Source organism: Neodiprion lecontei, chromosome 6 (assembly GCF_021901455.1).
Source record: "Neodiprion lecontei isolate iyNeoLeco1 chromosome 6, iyNeoLeco1.1, whole genome shotgun sequence".
In the NCBI taxonomy this organism is placed as follows: Eukaryota; Metazoa; Arthropoda; class Insecta; order Hymenoptera; family Diprionidae; genus Neodiprion; species Neodiprion lecontei.
Genome location: NC_060265.1, coordinates 21467946 through 21490123, shown reverse-complemented (window position 1 = coordinate 21490123; position 22178 = coordinate 21467946).

Sequence of the window (22178 nt, the reverse complement as noted above, 5' to 3'; positions counted from 1 at the left end):
CGTCACTCACTCCACGTGCACACAAACAACCCACGGGACATCACGAGGACGAACGTCGTCGTTCGGTGGTCGAAACGTCGTTGCTCCCAGAAGAGCATTAAGATAAATTGAACGTCTCTCACTCTTTTGCTTTCTCGGTCTCAGCTGCTTCTGCACCAGGTCAGGTCGACGCAGACCCTACATAGCCGCAGCAGCTACGAGGATGCAGCTCGTATCATTCGTCTTGATTCGTTCGAGGCTGAAGGACAGCTGCTTACAGGAACCTACGTGGGTGTCGTTCAAACCTTGGTCCATGCAAGCACGATACATCCAAGTTCACGCGACTGATTGTGCGGGTCAAACTCGATGCGTACCGTAGAGGAGTGCAAGTCGGTCCAAAGATCGTTTCACGAACACTTCACTTTCGTTTTTTAATCTTGTTAGCACGGTGATGCAGAAATACACTGAACGAATCGAGTTTACGCGCATTTGCACCGTCAGCGTATTAAGTGTAAGGCTTTCCTCAATTATCCTCTAAATACATAGTGTGGTACCTTAGGGTGAATATTGCACATGAAAATGCTCGCTCGAAGCTATTGCACGAACGATTACCTCGAATTCCCGTTTTTCTTTGCTATCTCTCTTTCCCTGCATTGTTGTACCTATACAAGGAACGCTTTCCAGTACCATAAACTGGCCGGCAGCTTGTACCGCCTCTGTTGCCGCCAAGTAATTGAGATCTAATTTTCCACCACATCAAATGTTATTAATGGCAGTGTCACTTGACAAAAAAAGGAAAGGTAGGATCCGGCAGCGTTATACTGCAGTGTGTGAACATCACATGGAGCGGGAAAACGTACGGGTAGCGTATACCTAAACGTGTGTGGTTAACGTTACTTTCAGCGATCTGCAGAAGTCGTTCTCCGTTTGTTACCATAACCTTTGGACAAATATAGCTGTATCGGAGTACAGGGTACGTTTATCGGGGAGAGTCCTGCAGGATGCGAATACAATATAGGCGGCAATTCGATCGGATTAGTTATGCAGTTACTCGGCTGTGGATAATTGCAGCGGGGAACCCTGACGTGTCAATCTGTACGGGGCTGCAGCAGATTCCCGGTCGCCTTTTATAAACCGTATATACGGCGTATAGCCGTCCATAAAACACTGACCTAAGGTAACCTCGCACATATTTAACTGCAGTCTAATGACGGCAGACTGCAGTGACAGACCCTCCCATCTACTTACGATGAAACCCGATATATTTCACCGGGGTTTCGGTCAAGTAGCGGCTTCGCTCTCGCAGCTATCAGCCTTCAAAGAAGGTATAGCTGTGCTGCAGATTTCACTGGAGGAGATCTCGATTGGAACATGTTCCGCGAGACAGGGGGAAAAGCGTGAACAATGAACGAGAATCGAGAGGCGATTAAATTGTATGTAAGTATAACAGGCAGGATTTATCCCCGTCGAGGCAAATCCTCGAAAATAATGTGGAAATAGACGCTAATATCACGGGCTTGACTCTTGACGTCTGACGTTGAATGGATCCCGAAGCGTTAAAACCGTCCCAGTTCCACCGTTAGATATTCACGAAACACGACAAATGCGACAGCTCCTTTGACGCGATTTAGGATACAGATTTCATTCTCCTCGACAGATTTGTCTATTATAAATAAAGTGCAGCTGCATACAGGTATACACGGAACGTGCAGGACGTCCAGGACCTTGTCGGCGCTCCAGCAAACGATCTCAAAAGTCAACGATTCCGTGCTTTTCCCGACCGATCCGTCATCGCTCGTAGACCAAAGGCGTCCAAGCGTTATATTGGCCTATTGAGGGTATCCGAAAGCTCTGAGGACTGGTTGGCACGGGCCCCTCACTCACACAGGCATCGAAATCCGGGCGATCGGACCGCGCTTACAATGTGCTCTTAGAGTTTGGAGAGAGAAATTTCAAACCAAAGTCCTGAGGGTCCCTCAATGCCGAACCGAAAACCCCGTGAAAATTTCCGTGTTGAAGCGATGGTCTTTTCTCGCTGGAGCAATCCGAAAAAAGAACTGATGTTAACGCAAAAATCGGTAGCTCGGTTACTTCGAGTTACACAGCCTCTGCAAGTACCAGGCTGTGGGAATGATGCGATTCGATGCGTCAGTGTCATCGCTGCGCATTGTTAGGAGCACGCATCGCGCAGAGAATCTCGTTGCCTAACGTGAGATTAATGACGTCAAGTTGCGGCTTAAATAATAACTGGGCGATGATGGATCGGCGCTGTGCGTGCGTTCTAAATCGGTCGCATTATCATTATTACGCAATTGTTGTTCCACCTCCCGATCGGATCTCTATAATATTCTCACTCTCGCGGTCAACGCGTAGTGTTCCACGATGCGTAAGTATCGGTTTCCCACCCGACTTACAGCATTTGCGGTATAACAATGACGCGAGATTAGATGGAAAAAATTGTTGATCAAAATAGTTTACCTCATCGTCGTCGATTCGAGCGAGACTGTATCGCTCCGCACGTTCGATGATGATCTTTTGGCGGTGCCCTGAGATAAAATTCAAGTCCATTGTCGACCGATCGAGAGAAGAAGGTTCGAATGAAGTCTGAGGATTGACCGTCCTAGGCGAGGAAGCGGCGTGGCTATATGGGATCATCCATTGTCGACGTATTTTAGTGCCCAGCTCTGGGTTCTGCCCGAGAAATTTAAGTAATTGAACACAATACGGTTGACAGCCTCGCAACACTGGGGTAGGCACGTATAGCCTGCACCCGTACACGGGTTCACAGACATATATTATCTGCTTCTCCGCTGTACCAATCTGTCCCTCGACAATGCGTAAAGCCGGCAAATTAGGTGGCGGGTCCAACTATACGTACACGCTTGCTGCAGTTTCGCTCTGTGCGTGACTTCAGCTGCGTACAAATAGCGCCGTTGGATTCCTCGCCGATCCTCATTGTTGGTGGTCCATTGTCGGGCTTTCCACTTACAAACTACGATGCCCCAATGCCACTCCGTTTAACACGATCGTGGATCTCACGCGCGAGATCGTCTTTGCAGGACTTTCATTAATCTAAGCTCCCCGAACGCTTCGTATTGGAAGAGGAAAACCTGAAATCATATTTCGTATAAACACCTCCTCTCTTCGAATTTATTAAGCATTCGAATCACAGAAGAATGTTGTCAGTTATAAATTTTCAGGTTAATGCGAAATGGAAGCTGTCCGTTTAGTTTGCTATATTTTTTCGATTTTACAGTGGCAGAGAACGTCAGTTTATTCTTGCACCAACGTAATATCAAAAAACTTGTAATAAAAAAGAGCAGCAGCAAATGTAATAAAATTTTTCGATACAGCTAAAAAACCGTATTTTTCGTATCAAGTAAAAAATTGAAATAGTCTTATAAATAAATTAACCACAACTAGAAATTTCTCTCGGTGAAGTTGAAGCATCCAACTTCGTGCATAACGTTACGTACATGCATTAGGTAACCGAATGTTAAGAGAGAAGTCGATTTGAGTCAAAGACGAGGATAAGAGGAACAAGAGGATCAGCATGGAGCGAAAGAATCGGCACTTCAACTAATCCCCGCAGGAAGAATCTAACAAAGGCAGTTAGCCGTATCGATTTACCGTCGTGAGTGAATAGTATTTTGAATATCTCGTTCCTCGGTCTTCTGTTTCGAGGGATTTAATAACGGCGATTCTTTCCTCGCAACACAAGGCGAGAAATTTCCGTCTGTGTGGGTGAAAATTGGTGAGGGTTCAGCGACGGGGGGCGCGCGATGATCCGAATATTATATAAAAGTATAACGGGCTACTAATTTAATAAGCGACTGTTAGGATCGGGACGTTTTTCTCTCCCTCTATTGTGGGTATATCTGTATGGCCGTGGGGTATATACGTGTATGTATATAGAAAACTCAACGGGGCTGCCAGCACTGGCTGTCATGACACAGATGTGTCCCCAAACTCTGCGCTTGTGCCTCCACCGGGCTTAGTGCTGCAAGGCCGCTATATTTCACCTAGCATTATCATCTCTTTTTTTCCAAGCTCATTTTACGACCTGTCGACTGAGCATTAATAATGCCAACCTATAATAATACGCACCAGTTGAAGAGAAATTCTTATTTTTTTATTTTTTTCTTCTTAGATTCAATTCTTTTATTATTTGCTTCTTCTCTTACTTTCTCTTTCTTCTTTCGCTTATTACACTTCGTTTTCTTCGCCTGCTAATTGAACAAGTCTTACACCGCGCTGACGTTTGTCCCTCCGGAGCACTCCGAACTACTATGTACAAACAGTCACGTGCTACTGCAGTAATTATCGTTTCGAAATCGTCAAACTTTTTAATTAGTATTTTTCCTCGGGGATTTATACCAACGCTCTCTACGAAGCATGGCTACACATTCTTCGTTACCAATATTCAAACAAGCTTTTTTCCACACAAGCGTGGATTTAACGAGTGAAATTGATTGCTTTTCTTCCTTCTGCTGTCGGTAGTAAACTTGGATACCTCGATGTCGAAATGATACATTGAAAAAGAAAACGCTTATCGCACTATTGTTTCATTTTGTAAGAATCTGGACATCGTGTACATGTATTCACACGTATGCGTGTGGTGTTGGTCGCGCGTAAGGTTGCGCTGGCGGTCAGTCGTTCAGTATCCGTCTATCAAATAACGTACAAATTACAGTGAGTGACGACTCAAAATTAAGAAGTAATCATCGATGTATACTTTTAATTACACGTTGTTTGCTATTTCTTCGAACCCTGCTGGGAAAGTTATTTGCTATATACTTGTACAAATTATAAATTTGAACAATATATAACGAAACTGACGACTCAAAATTAACTGGATCAACATCTATTTTCAACATATGAAACCTCAAAAAGATAAGAATTATATTCCATTATTGTCAGTCGAAACTTCCGTTCAATATTTCATACAAAATTACTTCATCTGACCATTTGTCTAAGTATAATATTGATGTAATTATTCCTCATTTTACAAAAAATGTAATTATAAAAAGTTCGTTACAATTTTTTATACCAAAATTCGTCAGGTCTCTTGAATTTTTATGGACATGACATAATTGAATCTGAGTAATTTGTAATGAAGAAAAAAAAAAAACATCTTGTGCGGTGATGAAAAAGCCATTCAGAACCAAAATCGACCGCGTAATAATTGATTAATACCGTGGTTAAACGATAACTGTTGTATTTAAAAAAATAATCCAGTAAGATAATTGCCTCTAAGTAGGTACAATCGGATCGATCGACGAAGCTTGAGATTGATGGATAGATCCCAAGTGACAAATCCATGATACACTCACCAGCATGCAACCACGTTGATAGTCGGTACAACATGCACATATAGGTATACAGTATACAGAGAGCAGGTACGAATCCGGATTTGAATGAAACGCAAACGGTATAAACACAAAGGTGCGGTTGGGTCCGGTTTTATCGTGTGGATCTAAAACCTTGTTAACTTTTATACCTTTCATCCCTGTGATCCCTTTGGACTGCCCGAGGACCCGCCCTGCCTCTTCCTCCCCCTCCTCGAGGTTCTCACTTCCTCCCCTTATTCCATCTTCCAGCGATTTCTCCTCCCCTCGCCGTCGCACACCTGAAAGGCATTCCTCTCACCCTCAGGCTCGATGAATGCCCCGTGCATCCGGTGTGAGTCAAACGGGCTACCGGCTCGACTCGGCCTAGTCGTTAGAAATCGCATTACCAGATGAACCTGACGTAGACAAATCCGAGGACAAATCTTTCTGTTTGCCTTTGACCTGATCATGCCCTGAAGCCATCCAGCGTATAGCTGCTTTTTTAAACGACCCGGGCGTGCTGCAGTCGTTCATCCTCTGCACGCGATTTACCTCCTATTATTGTTGAATTCCTGCGACTTGACAGAGAGACTGACATCTTCTGCATTGATAATGTACAAGGATCCGTCCGTTGGTTCCGCAGCATCCAGATAGAACAATATTTGCTCTTCTCACGGTCAGCGTGAGCGAATTTCAGCATCAGGTAGATCTGCGTAGGTCTATTATTGTAGGGACATAGCATGATGACAATATGCGATTCGGTCATTCTGCGATCTAATGAATGTCCGCAAGCGTTTCAGCAGTTTACAAAACCAAGTGAGATCATTTTTTCGTTCTCGTCGATTGCGTGTGTCTACATAACGCAGGGACCAATCAGGGTGACAAAACAGGAAGCTCGAGACCAGGGCAAGCCGAAATACGTAACTCGTGTAAATATTTGCGCTTACCAACCGTATGACGTTGATTTATCAGACTTTTCTGGATGTAATATGAATTTATTGCCCTCGATTTTTATCCGCCCCGTTATCGGCCGTTCGCGGTTCGCGTTATTCGCGAACGCATTTGCAGTTGTTCGTCGGTAAAACCTTGCAGTTTTGAACCGCTAATTGTAAGACGACGCTACGCGAGGCTGCGGAATCGGATCGATGACGGAGATCAAGCGAATATTTGCGGATTCGGGGAAACAGCCTCGCCAACGGCGCCCCCTTGCCTGCGGAATAAATTTTCAAACCCCAAAACAACATCCAACCCTCGGCGGCAGAATTCTCTTTGAAACCGCAAGATTTCACTTTATCTAACGATTTGCCCGTTCGGTCACTCACTTATTTATTTATTTATACGAACAGAGGGAAGCTTTTCGTTATCCAACATTAATTCTCAAACCCCTTGAAGACACTACGGGAAGATCTTCTTTTTTTTTTTTTATCTACGCCATGGACTAAATCTCAAACGTGAGTCTGGTTTGTGTTCGGAGTGCATGGGTGATGCATGCGAGCGTGATAGCCACCTAGACTTTTAAAGTTGCGGCTGCACGGTGACGCGGGGATGGGTTATGGGGGGTGAAGCGGTGCGCCACCCCCGAGATATAGGGGGTCGTGTGGTAAATCCGGTGACTATAATTGTGGGATTACCGAGATAATTGAATGTCGCCTCAGCTCGCACAGCTCACACAGTAGAGCTGTCTGCCTGTGCAGACTTGTAAATGTTTTTAATAAAAATGTAAATATGCAACGACCGCCGGGCTGCTCGACAAATGACCGAGTAACTGCACTGCCGTCGTTCTCAGGCAGCTATTGCTCACCATTCGCGCTACGTAGCTCAGAAGATACGTGTTTAATGCTTTTGGGTTTCTAGTTTTAAAATGGTTTTTTAGGGAAGACGTTCGTCAGCTTATATGCGCAGGAACGACTGAAATTAAAAATCTAGTATAAACGATTTCGCCAGAATATTGTTTGACAAGAAATATATTATTGAACACTAATCAAATGCACACTTAAATGATGATAAATGTAGATTATATACCGAATCCACTGCTGAAGAATTGAGGAAAAAGAATTATGGAATATAATTTCTTATATCGCGGCCGGTTCAGAGACAACGGATTAAAATTCCACTCTACGGAGTTTATTGAAAAAATATACTTCAGCGCGTCACTGAATTTATATTCATCCGAATTAATAACCGGGATTCGTATAATCCACGGAATTAGTAGAAGACTTCATATTTTAAACGATATCTGGCTGTCGTCAACACTGATCCGAACAGAAATGTTTCGAACGGGATTTTGTATATCCATAAAGTACCTTATTAAAAAAAAATATCCCCGTCTAATTTTCTATTGTGCTTTGAAAATTATTCTTCCGTTATAAAACAGTGAAAAATAAGCGAGCGTTGAACAAAGAATGTGTGTTTTGCAGCCTCGCGCATTAAACGTCTGTAACATGGGGGGATTGATTTCGATCTCGTAATTCTGATTTCTTCCTCAATGGCATTGGGCAATTTATTTTTTCAGTCCCGTGCGTGCGATGTACAATACGTGAGTAGGTACATCGTATCTAGTTTCAATCCGCGACGCTAGGCTCCCTCGACTTCGACGACGAATTCTCTTCGGCGAGGGGAGGGAAGGAAGACAAGGGCTAAAGATTATCTACCCTCGATTCGCATCGTAATCCAATGAGATATTATACGAGGCAACCAGCAGCCTGGTTCAGTCTGTTTAATCACGCAATTAATTAGTCCGAAACACCTCGGTTACCGAGATCCTTAAACACCCGACGCTATCACCTTCCCAATCTTTTGGTTGGTTCACCAGTTTCCCGTCCGTGTATATTATATACTATTACGATTTGACCCTTGAAGAATTTGCAACGAAAATCGATTGAGTAAGGTCATCCAGTGCGAGTCTTTCATTATTTTTTTATGCACCATTACACACGACTGAATTATATAAACACTGAGAATCAGAGCATACGTTGGGGTACCTTCAACAGCTTGTGGCGACAAGCAAGCACTCTTCGAGGTAAAGAGAAGTAGACCGTAATCGTAGACGATCCTATTTTAAAAAATGGAGAAAATAGCGGGGAGGGAGGAGGATGGTGGGTGAAGATGGCCACGTCGAGTAAGGCCGCGTGGCTCCCCTAGGTGGAGTTTTACCCCACCGGCAACACCCTTGCTTCGGCTTCGAAGCGGCCGCGATGTAATCCCGGATTCAGCACTCAATTTGCCGCGTTGCACAGCGGTTTGTCCGCCCCTCCCTCTATCACTCTGTTCTTCGCTCTCCCTTGTTCGAGTTGCCTCGCGCAGTAAGCTGTAAACGCGAGGCGCACCCCCTCGTTGGCATTTAAATTAGATTAGATAAGTTAGTCAATGCGGTATTCAAAGTAAAAGCCTGGATTTTCCACCTTCCACCCTGCAGGTTCTCCTTTTGGGGGATGATTGGGTTTTGGACCCAATCTAACAGCTCTCCGAAAAACTCTTCAGTGATCGTTGGCCACTCCGTGAATATAAATAGTAAATAGACGACCGCGATAAAAGACGAGGCAATGCCCGTGTCCGCGTATCCTGATTGCTTCTCTCTCGTGGTGCAGAGTTGAATTGACTTTTTGTTACATCGCAGCTCCTCACCTCGTTGGCGGAACGAGGTGTGAGATATATCGAGCACGTTTGTCGAACGAATCGGCGAGTACACAGGCTTCGCGAGTTCCGAAACGAAGCCGATCCTCGTTTTTCGGGTACCTGATGTATCTTCAGAGATTTGCAATGAACAAAATGTGAGCTTGCTGGGCTCCGGTATTCCGGCATCGCCGAGGTAGACGGTGGCTCTTCTCCAGAGGGTCGAGTTCCAGAGTCTGGGAAGGAGGCCCTGCCCCGTCCCCCTTTCCCCCCATAAACAAGTGCTTACCGTAATCTAATGCGTCTGTAATGGCTCTGGAGCCGGAGGCTGCGCTTGTGTATCTGGGCCGCGGGGCGGACGGACGAGCAAACGGGCCCGCTTCGTACCGCGATTTAATTACTATGTAAATGTCGCATTCCCCAACCTGCCTGACGCTACCGCCGACCCCAACCCTCAGCGCCCGGTGTCGCCCGATGTCCTTAATTACTTTATACGTTATCATAGCTTCGCCGTCCACCCCGCCCGCCGCGCCGCGCAAAAGGACCGTCCTCACTCCATTGCGTTACTAACTACTTCACTCCCGGATCCCCTCAACTTCCCGGACGAGCTCTTCCAGCTCCCGCCTCGAAAAGAGCCACCATTTTGTTACTCGCGTTACACGATGTACGAAGAGTTGAGGTTTTTCAACGTTCTCACCATGGTTCAATCGGATAATGACGAGTTATAGTCGATATTCAAAATCCCAAACTTTTTCCCTGAGTAATTTTAAGCTACCGCTCAATCTTTTACTTCGTCTTATATCTTCAAAAATTTGGGAGTTCTCGTGAAATGAATTGAAGTTTGCCAAGTGCCTTTACATCTTCCATCGTTTGGTTAAACACCGGACTTTCGTAAGGTGCAACTCGAACCACTTGATCTATCTCACCTCCATTTCTCTCCCTCGCCTCCTTCCCTATTACCAAAAACAAAGGTCGTTGACTGGGGCTGGTCTCGGGCCGGTGGAAAACAATTTTGTCGAACCTACCGTGTCGGGACGTAAGCGAGAGACATCCGCCCGCCGTTCGTGATACGGATGACCAGGCTGTCCGCAATGGTCAGATAATGTGGCCAGACAGAGAATGGAAGGCAGTCTGTGGCCAGTTTGTCAGACGCTGATGCCTCCGAGAGGGTCTTTCGAGTTCTCCATTCGTCTTGTGCGCCGGCTCGCTCATGAGAAAACCTTCGCGCGATGACCACTTGGACGTCAGTCTGCCTCTTCAGTGTCTGTTCTCATCGCGAGGAATGCCGTGAATAAGTGCGTTAGGTTAGTAAATACCTGCGTTAACGTGTTGCAGCCGCGTAAAAAATCTACATGACACGTTATTCGCTCTTTGTGTCGTTTCCATTTGTCAAATTTTCGATTGATAAGCAAATAAGACTGCACGAGGATCAAGTATCGGTAATATCCATATAATCCTGATATGGCTGATGAAAATTGAGAGTGAAGTATGCGGCCATCCTGAAATGTAACGTAATTCCTGGAGTTATCCATCTTGTTTTATCTACGATCAATGAAATCCGTGTAAAAACCTCAAGAGTGTTTTTGTCCCGTGGTCCCCCCATCATGTAGGGAGGTCTTTCCTGCCAAGTTCGGATTCCCCTCTAACTTCCGACTCGGCTAGCCTCGGAGACAACCTTTTCAAAGATGTTCCTGATTAGATTGGCGACGAAGCTTCGGGGTCCCGGGGGCGGAGTCAACCAGACCACCAAGGATTTCTCCGCGTCGACTAGGAACAATTGAATTCCTAAGAATTGATGTTTTCAATAAACGAGGTCCGGTTTGCGGAGGCGAGCTGCTAGGATCACCCCGATATCCGCTTCCCATTTACGTGACCGAATGAACCTCGGCCATTGTGGATTCGAAGTGATCGAATTACTTGAGCTACAATAAATTTTCCTCTGCATCATGCTTTTCAGCATGCATACGACGTAAATAGGAACATGTTATGAACAAGGTGCGAAAGTAATTTGAACATTTATATATATCCTTCCTGTTGACTCGACACTCGGGTATAAATAAACACGTGAAATTTAAACCAAGCGTAAAGTTCTTGATTTTACCACTGCAGTTGCATCGATACGACGTTCTGAAGTTTACGATGCAGTCGCTAATTATTGTTTCAGTTATGGTTTTCCACTGTGCTTAATTATCGAAGCACCGATCCGCCCGATAAACAACGCCGTCCTTTCGCCGTCCCGGTTTCATTAATCTCGAAGTTAAAACGTAATCCGTTAATGAAAGTACAAATCACATCGAGTGCACGGAGCGAGGCATGGCACGTCATCCCAAGAGCGGCAGGAGCAGTGAACATTTATCTTAATGACGTCATCGTGATGCTGCGATTAAAAACAACCGAGCAATAAATCATTAAGCGGGTCCAAGCGAGGGGTTTATTTGGCAAAATGTTAAACAATCACATTATAATAAACAGCGGATAGTCGGGAGGACGAGGCGGAACGGGCTCGCGGCTAAACCCTCCGGCCACATCCACACTGCTCGCGTTCATGTGCGCGCATCGATATGGGGATGGACACATCCGCGTACTTACGCATCTGTGTACATACATTTTCCATCGAACTACGAGGGGCGAGAGGGACGGGGTTATGAGTTACGAGTACTCTGTGATATCAATGCATCAATTTGGCTAAACGAAGGATTAATTTAATAACAAGTCAGCAGGGGAATCGCCCTATGATCTATAGACGGGGGAACGCTCTTCGGGGTCGCGTCTGCACTCACATGTAACGCACAAGTTTGTGTACGCGCAACACCCTTCACCACGACTAGATAGAATAGTGTATATAGATTCGTACCGGTCACTCACGCAATTCGTGTCTCCAGCTTTCGGAATAAGAAGTTGATTCGAGAGGCTAGGCTCTTGAAGATGTTTCATCGAATCCATAATGCATCCGGAAAATAATACCTCGTTGTCAGTATAGCGGCGGGATACTTTTCTGGATTCGACTGACCAGCGTCCTAATCATTTAAAAGTTAACGAACAAATTGACATCTCAATAACATACCCTATAAGCCAGAGGTTCACTTTCTCTGAGTACAGCGATGAAGTCTTTTGATTTGCCATCGTAACTTCCACTCGCAATCAGATCATGGCTGATCATTTATGTCCATGTATATCTGTATGGATCCTACTAAAACGAAATGCGTAGGCGATAGCCATACTCTGTAAACGGGTATCTATCCATCCAAGCATTTACACAGACGCGTATGCATAAAAAGAGGGAGAGAGAATGAAAGCGAGAAAATGTGAGTCTTGTGCTCCTAAGTGGTTTGATGCGTGTATGTGTGTAACAAATACATATCGACAGCAGAGTGTTCCGCAGCTATAGTTGCTACTTTATAGCCTGGCCTCCACCCACCGTCCGTTTCCCTCCGCCCCGCTCCGCTCCACTCCACTCCACTCCACTCCACTCTTCTCCTCTCCTCTTCTCTCGGGCTGGAAGCGGTACACTGCAGCAGCCAACGAATAGATGTTGGCTTTTATTCCCCTCGGTATAAACATGACGGGTTTTACTGTTTGACGTTTGTTATCTAATTGGTCGTTACTCCGGTCGCGCCACGAGACCCATCCCACCGTTCACCCGTCCGGTATTCCGCGTTATTCCAACGCTTCAAACCCTCCATACTGTCCCAGAGCCACCCCAGACACACAACGTGTAGAATAGGTGTATACCGTTCAAACGTACGTCATAATTTATCCACTGATATTCCCCCGCATTTATTGCCTTCGTTTCTATACCTCCTCGTACACCGATGAGATTTCTCAATTTGTAAAACGGGAACCCGTCAGGTCTGTCCAGGTTCGAACTACCCTGATGCCATCACTTGAATTGAACATAGACTCAGACACATAGACACGTGACTTAATCGGTTATCAATTCGCACATACACTCGAATGCTCGAGTGAACTTGGCTGGACTGTTGATGTTTCCAGGCGCCTAATTTTTACACATGGCACATTATGATACATCTCGTCAAACCTCCTTCACTCGTAAAGCAATTATGCATGGTGCTGGTCACGATATTCATCACTGCTGAACATCGAGCTTTTGAATTCTAGTTCTTAGGGGCTTCGGCCTGGCTAAAAACAGAGTGGTAAGCTGGTCGCGGCGCGTGATCATGCCTCTGAGAACGTGGCTGAAAAGAAGCTAGCTGATGGTGGTTCGCCAGAGCGGGGATTGCTTAGGGGGTGTATGGTAGGAGAAACCGGGTAGCAATATCATAAAGTAAGTTTGTGGCATGGATGGCCGCGGCGCGCCTCGTAATGGACAATAACTACGATATACTGCCTCATCCCGACTTCGAGATCTCTCGACTCTCTCAGTTTCCTCTCCGTTTCCTGCACCGCGTTCGCCTTCACCAACCGACTTCGAACCTCCGCACGCCATTCGTTTCAGTTTATTCCAACGATGGTTTCAGCTTGCTTAAAAACTAACGCCAAACACTCCGGAACCATTGCGTCTTCATTTGCAAGAGAGAGGAATTATTCTCTGCTGTACTCGTTATCAGTCGCGTATCACGGGTGAGGAAAATCTTCCTCAAGATCCGTGTGGATTCGAAGATAAAAGTGTAGAGCTGCGTTGTTAAAGTTCTAATTCTTCCGTGATTAATGTGAGCAAATATGCACTGTTTAATTCAACTGATATTGAACTAAAATAAGTTGATTTGATCTGAAATCGAATTATAATAACGAACCCGTGATGGCCCAGGATAATAAAAAAAACTCATTCTATCTTAAGGGAATGTCGGACCACCGTGAAATACGGTATATCGCATTTCAAAATTCTCTGTTTGCCTAAGTAAACAAATTTGTTCAAACTTTGGAAAATGATAAGGCTTATCTTTGTGCTTATTGTTTCGCAGAGAAGAGTTTGGAAAATCGACGGAAATACTAAAGCATTTCCAGCTAGTCATCAAAGGATTTCAGATTATGGTTCGCTATTGAATCTAAACTAGATATTTTCTATATTTATCGTAAATTTTTTGAATTTTTAATTGTCAATCCACTAGCCCAATTATAAGCTCTACTATTTGCCATAGTTCAAAGAGGTTTTACTACTCAGAAAAAGTAAGAATTGTAAAATACGATTTGCCATACTTGACGAAGGTTCGACATTCCTTTAAAGAGGATAAATAAATTGCGGTTCTTCGCCTTACCAAATGGATTTTGGAAAATATTGAGACTAACCGCAATGAAAGTTTATTCGCTAGAATGTATATTATTAATTTCTCTACTTCAATATTGAATAAAACACAGTTTATATGATCTTCCCTTTTTCAGTTTTACACCACGAGAAAGTATAAGGTCTTCAAAATGCAGTAAATTAGAACACCGTAACTCGATTTACTCAAAAGTTGTGTATTTCCCAGGATACCGTAATATCATCTGCTTCATAGGGGGTTGAAGGGTTAATTGGTAACGAGTAAAAAATTGGTAAAATTCAAGAAACATTGCAACTTTATTACCAAAGACTTTAACACTTATTGCTATTCGTGATAATTTGTTGGTAAAAAAAAAAAAAAACTTCGCCTTCATTGCTACAGCGTATTTCGGAATTCTGTATATATGAGAACTTCCATTAAGCGTGTTTATACCGAGTTTTATAGGATTTCATCCCACGCCGCAGAAAGTCCCGGGCTGCGCTTATAGATCGGGGACAAAGTGGTGGTGAGAAATTGAGGGTAGGTGGTACGAAGGGGGAAAGGTTTGGTGGTGGAGTTTTGGCTGCGGGCTAAGAAATCGCGGTTGAAAAATATATAACGGACCGAAGAAACGCCAGCGTTAGATACCAACAAATAAATCACGGTCCGTGACACCGCCCCCCTGCTGAAGATGACTTCTCCCTGGTGCCTTACACATCCGCGCGCCATCGTCTCACGACCGCAAAAGAATCGATTGACCTCAAGTAGCGCCGAATGTGGACCATCCCCATTCTTACGCATTACCCTGGACATTTTTCGCCATTTTTATTTCTCCTTTCGTTCCCGGTCTCCTAATTTCTAAAAAAAAAAAATAAACGATCCCGACCAAACAGGTTTTTTATTTTCGACACCAACCGTCGAAGACAATTACAGCTGGGCGAAGCTCCGAGTCGGCAGGTAGCAATCTATCCGCTGTGTGGCGTGTGATACACACACATACACACACGGACAGGCGAAATGTATAACCGGAGTAATTCTTCACGTTGGGACAGAAAATGGGGGTGAGAGAGAAGCGGCCGGGGCGGAGGAGGGGTGGGGGTCGCATCGACGTTTGATATTTTTATGCGGTGGCGCCACTGTGGCGAGATTTACGACGCAGATATGTGATCACAAAATGGCCGACACTAAATCAAATATGGTGCATCGGAAAACATTCGACATTATTATTGGGAATTTTATTGGAGCCAGAGCATAAAGCAGACGAACCACGTGATTCTACGAGTTCGGTTTTATACATATATGCATGTTTCAGGCGTCGGCCCTGCGCGTTCGATTCTCTAATGCGCTAGAACATTAAAATAACCTCAGATTATGCTCACCTTATGGGTGAAACTCTTCGGACGATAACTGTTAACTTTACATTTTCAAATCTGGTCCAATTGGCGTCGATCAGTTTTGTATGTTTACGTACGTGAAACTTCTTCGTAAACAAATAAAGAATGGATTGAAAATTTATCAAGATTCATTTGGTTTATCTATTCATTTTTCGATAATTTTTCTATACACATAATAGGGTAACGGCACCAGTACTGGGACACTTGGCTATTTGATCGCAATAACGAGTGGAAATTTAAATTGTTTCAATGAGCACAATTTGAAAGTGTTCTTTAGACTTTAAGAATATAAAGTTCCTCCGATTTCTGCATTTTATCTTCGTACCTACCCAGAATCTTGGAAACGATAGTTTTCTCGTACCGCGTGAAAATGGGTAGCGATGTTTCAGCTGGAGAGCTGAATATACGATACGCAAGTACGGTATAGTCGTACAGTTGTCGGACGTAAGGAAAAGACTTACCGTTGACATGTAGGTGTGACATAAGTGTGTGTACAAGTGTCGCCTGCTAGAAACGTAATATTTCCTCCAGATTTCAAGGTGGTGGGGCGGGTGAATTTTTTTTCATTCCTGAAAACAGAGAAAGCAAAAAACTCGTCAAATCCGGGGGTAAGGTAAGGAAGAAGATGAAAAAAGCTGGGAGTAAACAGGAGGAGGAACGGAGACGGTCCAGCTTTCCAGCTTCCTCTTATTTTCTCCCGAATTTTTTTCGCCCATTCCTCTTCTCTTCGGCTCGCACATGGATATACATACAGGTATATATGTATACCTACATCTTGTTATTTTCTTTATTGACGACAGCAATCAGTCTCTTCGTAGCCCGGATCACTGGGCGTCTCTATTTATTCTATAAACATTTCCCAGTGACGTCACACGGTCGTCTCACCACTACCAGACAAGCTGTCTGGCACTTGGCTCTCGGCTGTTGTCTCAACAAACAAGGCGCCCAACGTCGGACGAACGTATGGACGAACCTACACTCTCAAATCGCTGTAACACCACGTCATTATACCGCGCCTACAAGCGGTAAAATTTACAGGTGCATACAGTATACGCGTATGCTCCTCGAGTATCCGTATATTGTATCTCTGCTGTCGTCTTGTTATTCTTTCTTGTAATAATAAGGGTGCACGACATTTTTCCGGTACCGTGAACAGCTTTGCCCCATAGCAGCCTGCGTGAGTTGGATTATATTCTTACACACGAAAAGGGAGTGAATCGGAAATCCTCCTCCATAGAATTTTCGAATCTTCGAAAATCTCAACGATTCCATTGGATTATCAAATCAAGAACACTCGTCTACGAGTGAGAAAAATCTGCAAGCTCGCATTATATTTTTTCGGTTTCACCATTTTTGGTTTTTGCCCCGAATTCAATCCGGTAGCCCAGCGAATTTGGGGCATTATACGGAGTAGACATAGCGAACTATACGGTAGTCGGTAGGTAGGTATATCAAAAGAGCGCCGGGGCTATAGAAACGACCTTGGGGAGCCGGTCGCCTAATAGGCCAATGGCGCGGCTGAATGAAGGTCTCAGCTTAAATGCACGTTTAATCCCTTTGTTGGCCACCCTGCAGGGCTCGCCACGCCCGCACCGGAAATACTATTATACTTTCACAGGTCGAGATGCATAAGTCAGTGACAGAAGTCAAGAATGCCGTTCCATTGAACCACCGCGAAGTTTTACGGCGATACACGATGTCCTCGCGTGACATTTAAGTAATGGATTTTTTTTCGCCATCGAGGACGTATCGACGAAGGATGTACATTCCTGTTATTTGATGTAAGATTGATCGAATGCCACGACGAAAGAATCGACAGAGTTAATCTTTTAATGCCACGACATTGATAAAGAACAGTCTGCGTGCAGCGCGGGATTAAATGAGAACGGGGGGGGTGGGAGAATGTAAGAGTATAGATCGAGAGACGCTCGGGGTTGAGGAGCTGCTGAGAGAAAAAGAGAGCCCGATAAAAAGGTTGGATATAGAGATTTCGATGGTGTATAAGGAACGTGGGCAGAGATATATACCTACCTAGGCGATAGCGGAGCGGGTTTAATAACAATAACGAAGTCGAGCCTGAGAGGGCGGCCAGCTATGGAGCCTAGCTCCCCTTGATCCGCTGCAGGTTCGAAACGCCCGACGCGCACCCCGTCAGCCTCCGCCTTCCCGCCCCCCACAATTCTCTCCTTGGAAGAAATAAAAGGCAAGTCGTAAGAGCCGGATGATTAATATCCAGCCGACAGTTTGTGAAGCGAGCGCCCAATAAACGGGATAAAAATACTCGTGAAAAATAGCGCGCTCATTAGGGGTACAGTCACATCTGTGACTTGGTAGAGAGAGAGAGAGAGAGAGAGAGAGAGAGAGAGAGAGAGAGAGATGACGGGGCTGCTCGAGAGTCGGGTTCGAGCTCGAAACTGAAGCGAAGGAAAGATGGGAGGGGGAAGGGGGGCGAAGAGGACTCGAGGAGGAATACGAACGGCGGGAAAGATTTATTAAAGTAATCACGGATTATTTTAATATTCCGACGGGCGCGCGTCCCATTCGTTGTCTCGTTATGTGCAACCATCCCGCAGTCACATGCCTCTGATTCTGTAGTTTCTATATCCAGGGAAAAACTTTTCGCCAGAAAACAGTCGTCTGATTATCGAAAATACGAGCGTCCTTCAAACCCTTGGAAAGTTGGTGAAAGAAATGGTTGGGAAATTTTTTTAAAAATCAGAAAACTTGTAATGGAGTAGAAAGAAAAAAGAAACGGTTAAGTGGACAGGATTTTAGCAGACGTTGTTAGATCTTTCGACGATACTCATTCTTACGACAGATTCAGGTTTATACGAGGTGTTCAGCTACTTTTTTTTATCCTCTCGGATCTGTTCCGTAATTGATTATATAGTAGTACTACTTAAAGATACTCCGTGTGAATTTAAAAAAAAAAAATTTAATTTACTCGTTTCGGAAATGCTTTTGTTCTAAACCCGTGTATGATGGAAGAATGAAGGCAGGTAAAAAAAATTTAACATAAAAAAGTTATGTTTTTCCATGAACTATCTAACGCGATATATGTTGTATTTTTGACGGCATCAAAAAGGCTATTCTCAGTGAAAAGAAATGGTTTTTTTTTCTGTCAATGCGACACCTTTGATTTCACTGTAAATTTTACAGGGTATTTGCACTCAATGCACCTTTCGCGGTAAAGTATCCACGATGCCAATTATTTTATACGTTCCCAATACACTGCAATAAAAATCTGAAAAAATACACGAAGAGTACCTTCAAGTAGTACTACTTTATAACCAAGTATGGAACAGATGCGAGAGGACAAAAGACAAAACTGATTGAGTTGGTGGAGAACGCCCCATACATCGACAGGAAATTTGTTTACAAAAGTCTGCAAATGGCGAGAAAAAAGACCAATTCAAATAATTGAATTTAGAGTTTTTCAGGGATATTCTTATTTCTTCTTCACCCTTTTCTTCTCATTCCAAATACCCCATCCTATTCCCATACATACCTTCCATCACGCTCTTCTTTAACATTGTCTACAGCTTTTTCTGTTTCTGCTGTACTTCCTCTTCTCTTCAAGTTTGTTTCTTTCCCCTCTTCGCCTGTCTTCTTTATTAAATATCAGATTCAATTTACTTCCATTCTCTTTCTTTTCACGCACCTCCTCTTGCTTGGAAATTCCAAGACGAGATTCAGCTTCTTAGATGACAAATTTTCGTTTTATCAACTCGTGGTAAAAACTCTCCTAGCTTATTTGACTTCCGGAGGTAGAGTGGGCCGATCATGAGACAAGCTGGTTGGGTCAATGGGCCAGTGATGCGTTATCCGAGAAGTCATGAATGAATGTGGAATAGCGTATTTGTGAATGAGCGAGAGCTGGGCGTTGAGGGCACAGCGGGAGCTGGAAGACCGACAAAGGAGGGATGTGGGGGTGGCAGGAGGAAACGTTGCACCTGATCTTGGCGTAGTACAACCGATGACAGTAGCTCGCTGGTTTCAGGTAGGCAGGGTAAACGCTCGCCACGACCCCAACGAAATCTCATTATTCCCGCAGCTCTAACGACATGCCATTTCACGCCAAAGGCACGTCCGGCAATAATTTCCCAACAGAGAATCGGCCACGTTCTATTCTCCCGTATAGCTGTCCAAGTATATGCGACACATTCGTTTGTGCCTTACTCTCACAATCAGATCTGCCTCTGTCCGTGTTCGCCACACAGTTGGTTATAAACTTTCAGTGGCATAAGCACCGAATTCACGACTCCGGGTCTCTGGGTCTCTTGCCACCCTGACTTATAGAGTGTGAGGTTGATGGAGAAAAGCCTGCGGCGTGTAAGGTACTTCAGTCCAAGTTTCCAGCAACGCGAGAACCGTGCGAATTTCATTTCTTTGGGACAGTTTTTGAACTCAAGTTCGTGAAGGTATAATACAGGTACTCACACAGAGCTGGAAAGAATCCGGGGCTACGTTTGCCGGAATAATATGTTTGATGTGCATCGTTACAGGATTTGACAGACTATCGAAATTGTAGGCCGACCACGAAGAGTTTGTCGCGGATATATAATATCTGTTCTTGAAAGATGCTTCCGCTTTTCAGGTGCGAGTGATAAATGTCACTCACATAGCGCAGGTATAATCCATATAATTAGGGGCTAACAAATTATGCAATAGAAAATGTTTAATGGAAATAATAATAAGGGATGAATGACGCGAATAATTTAGGATTCGTGTTTTCTCAGGATTATCTGAAGATATATCCAAGATCTATTCGAGGAATTTTAATAAATGATACCACATCGGTTACATCGTAAGCTTCTGAAATATTATTCGAGGTATTTGCATCGCGAGCTGTATGTATATACCTAGGTAGATGGATTCCGGGTGACGTCGTGGTATATGGGTGGGAAAGGCGGAACTTCTGCAGGAACAGAATTAACGATCCTCAAATCATTCATCGACCTCAAATCACGTCTCAAATCGTAAAATATCGGTATTCGGGATAAGATCGCTTAAGCACACCATTCGAGGCATCGCCAAATTACAGTTTCAGACAAAAGTTTCCCTGAGAAAATTATCTCCTCGATGGTGTGTAAACGTACAGATTCCGTACATACGTAGTTGTACAAGGAAAGACAACGGGGCGAAACATGCATCATCGAGGGGTCGGGTCATTTGAACGGAAACAGCAGTACCGTAAACTATAGGAAAAATGGAAAAGAGTGAGAAAGATCGAAGGCGCCGTGAATATCAATGACGTATTACGCGGCACGAATCCGGGGCCATGGCAGATCCGTCTGAACACACACAGACGATCATTCCTGATTTCGATCCCGCGCGGTGTTGCTCGCAGGTCCCAGGTGTCATGGATTCTCGCTAACGGTGTCTGCAGTTTGCCATCCTGTAAACAGAGTCCCAGTTTCCCTCCCCGGGTGCTTTTGTTATTCAGAATCTCGTATGATTGCCTCGATTTGTCTTTAGGAGAGCTGAGGGGGGCATCAACCAATGGAGCGCTGAGTTTTCCGCCATTCTCAGCATCGCGGGGAATGGAGTGGGATATATTATACGAGGGAGGAAAACCGGGAGTCGAGAAGACTTTTACTCGCTGCAGCCCTGTCTTCGCGGTACATTGTGCTCTCCCTCCCTCCTTCCTCTTCTACTCGACATTCGTGTCTTTCTCACCATTTGACGTTTTATCGTTCGTCGTTTGTTATCTTCTCGCGTTCTCATCGCCACCCTGGACTTCTGCCGTGAAGGAAACGCGTTCATCATCCAATAACCTTTCCCCTTTCGTCTGAAGCTCTCAACTTGTCGTATGGAATAACAGGGGTCTGGATATCAGTCAGGATCCCCGATGCGATGGACTCTGTTTTTTCATTTTTACCCTGCATAATTATTAATATAATTGGTCAACGCACCGCACCTTTAGTCCTGCAAATAATCTGCAAGAATTGGATGCTTTTATACTCGAACAACGCTCGGTGTACAATGTCTGCGTAATATGGCAAAATTTTCGCGTACTTTAACGGACGCAAAGTAAGTACAGGTACTTTCGACAGGATCTGTGCACGCTGTAAAGGTCACTGAAGACCATCAATCAAGGTAACATTGAAAGAGCGGAATATATTAGCAATTGAATCGGAATTTGTCTATTTCCCATAGACTGGCTTTTCCTTTTCAAATCTTTCGAATGATTAACTGATTTTCGCTTCAGGCAAATCGTGTAACTTCCGATTCTTTGTTAACAAAATGTATATACCGGTACAGAGCAAACCAGTTCGTGGAAATTTGCATATCAATAATCAACCTTCTTTTGAACAAGTGTTCAAATTCGGATGTAATATGAAATAACGTGCGATTCGAAGTTATATTGGCATACGCGTTCAACTTGACGCATAAAATTTTAACTCGTCCACGCGTTGACCGTCAATTTTTCAAGCGCTTCAAAATTCACGCTCCACTGTGCAAGTGAATATAATCCACGCCTTCAGATGATCCTTATCGAACTAATTATAATGCAACAATATGTTCGACGGTGCGGTCACCGGTTGTATATTACAGTCGGTAATATCGCGGAGTGCGTATAGTAATAATGTAATATATGGTGTGATCGATGAGGGCTGATTGAGTCGTAATATTGGCCCGGGTATCGCGTTGCCATCTGT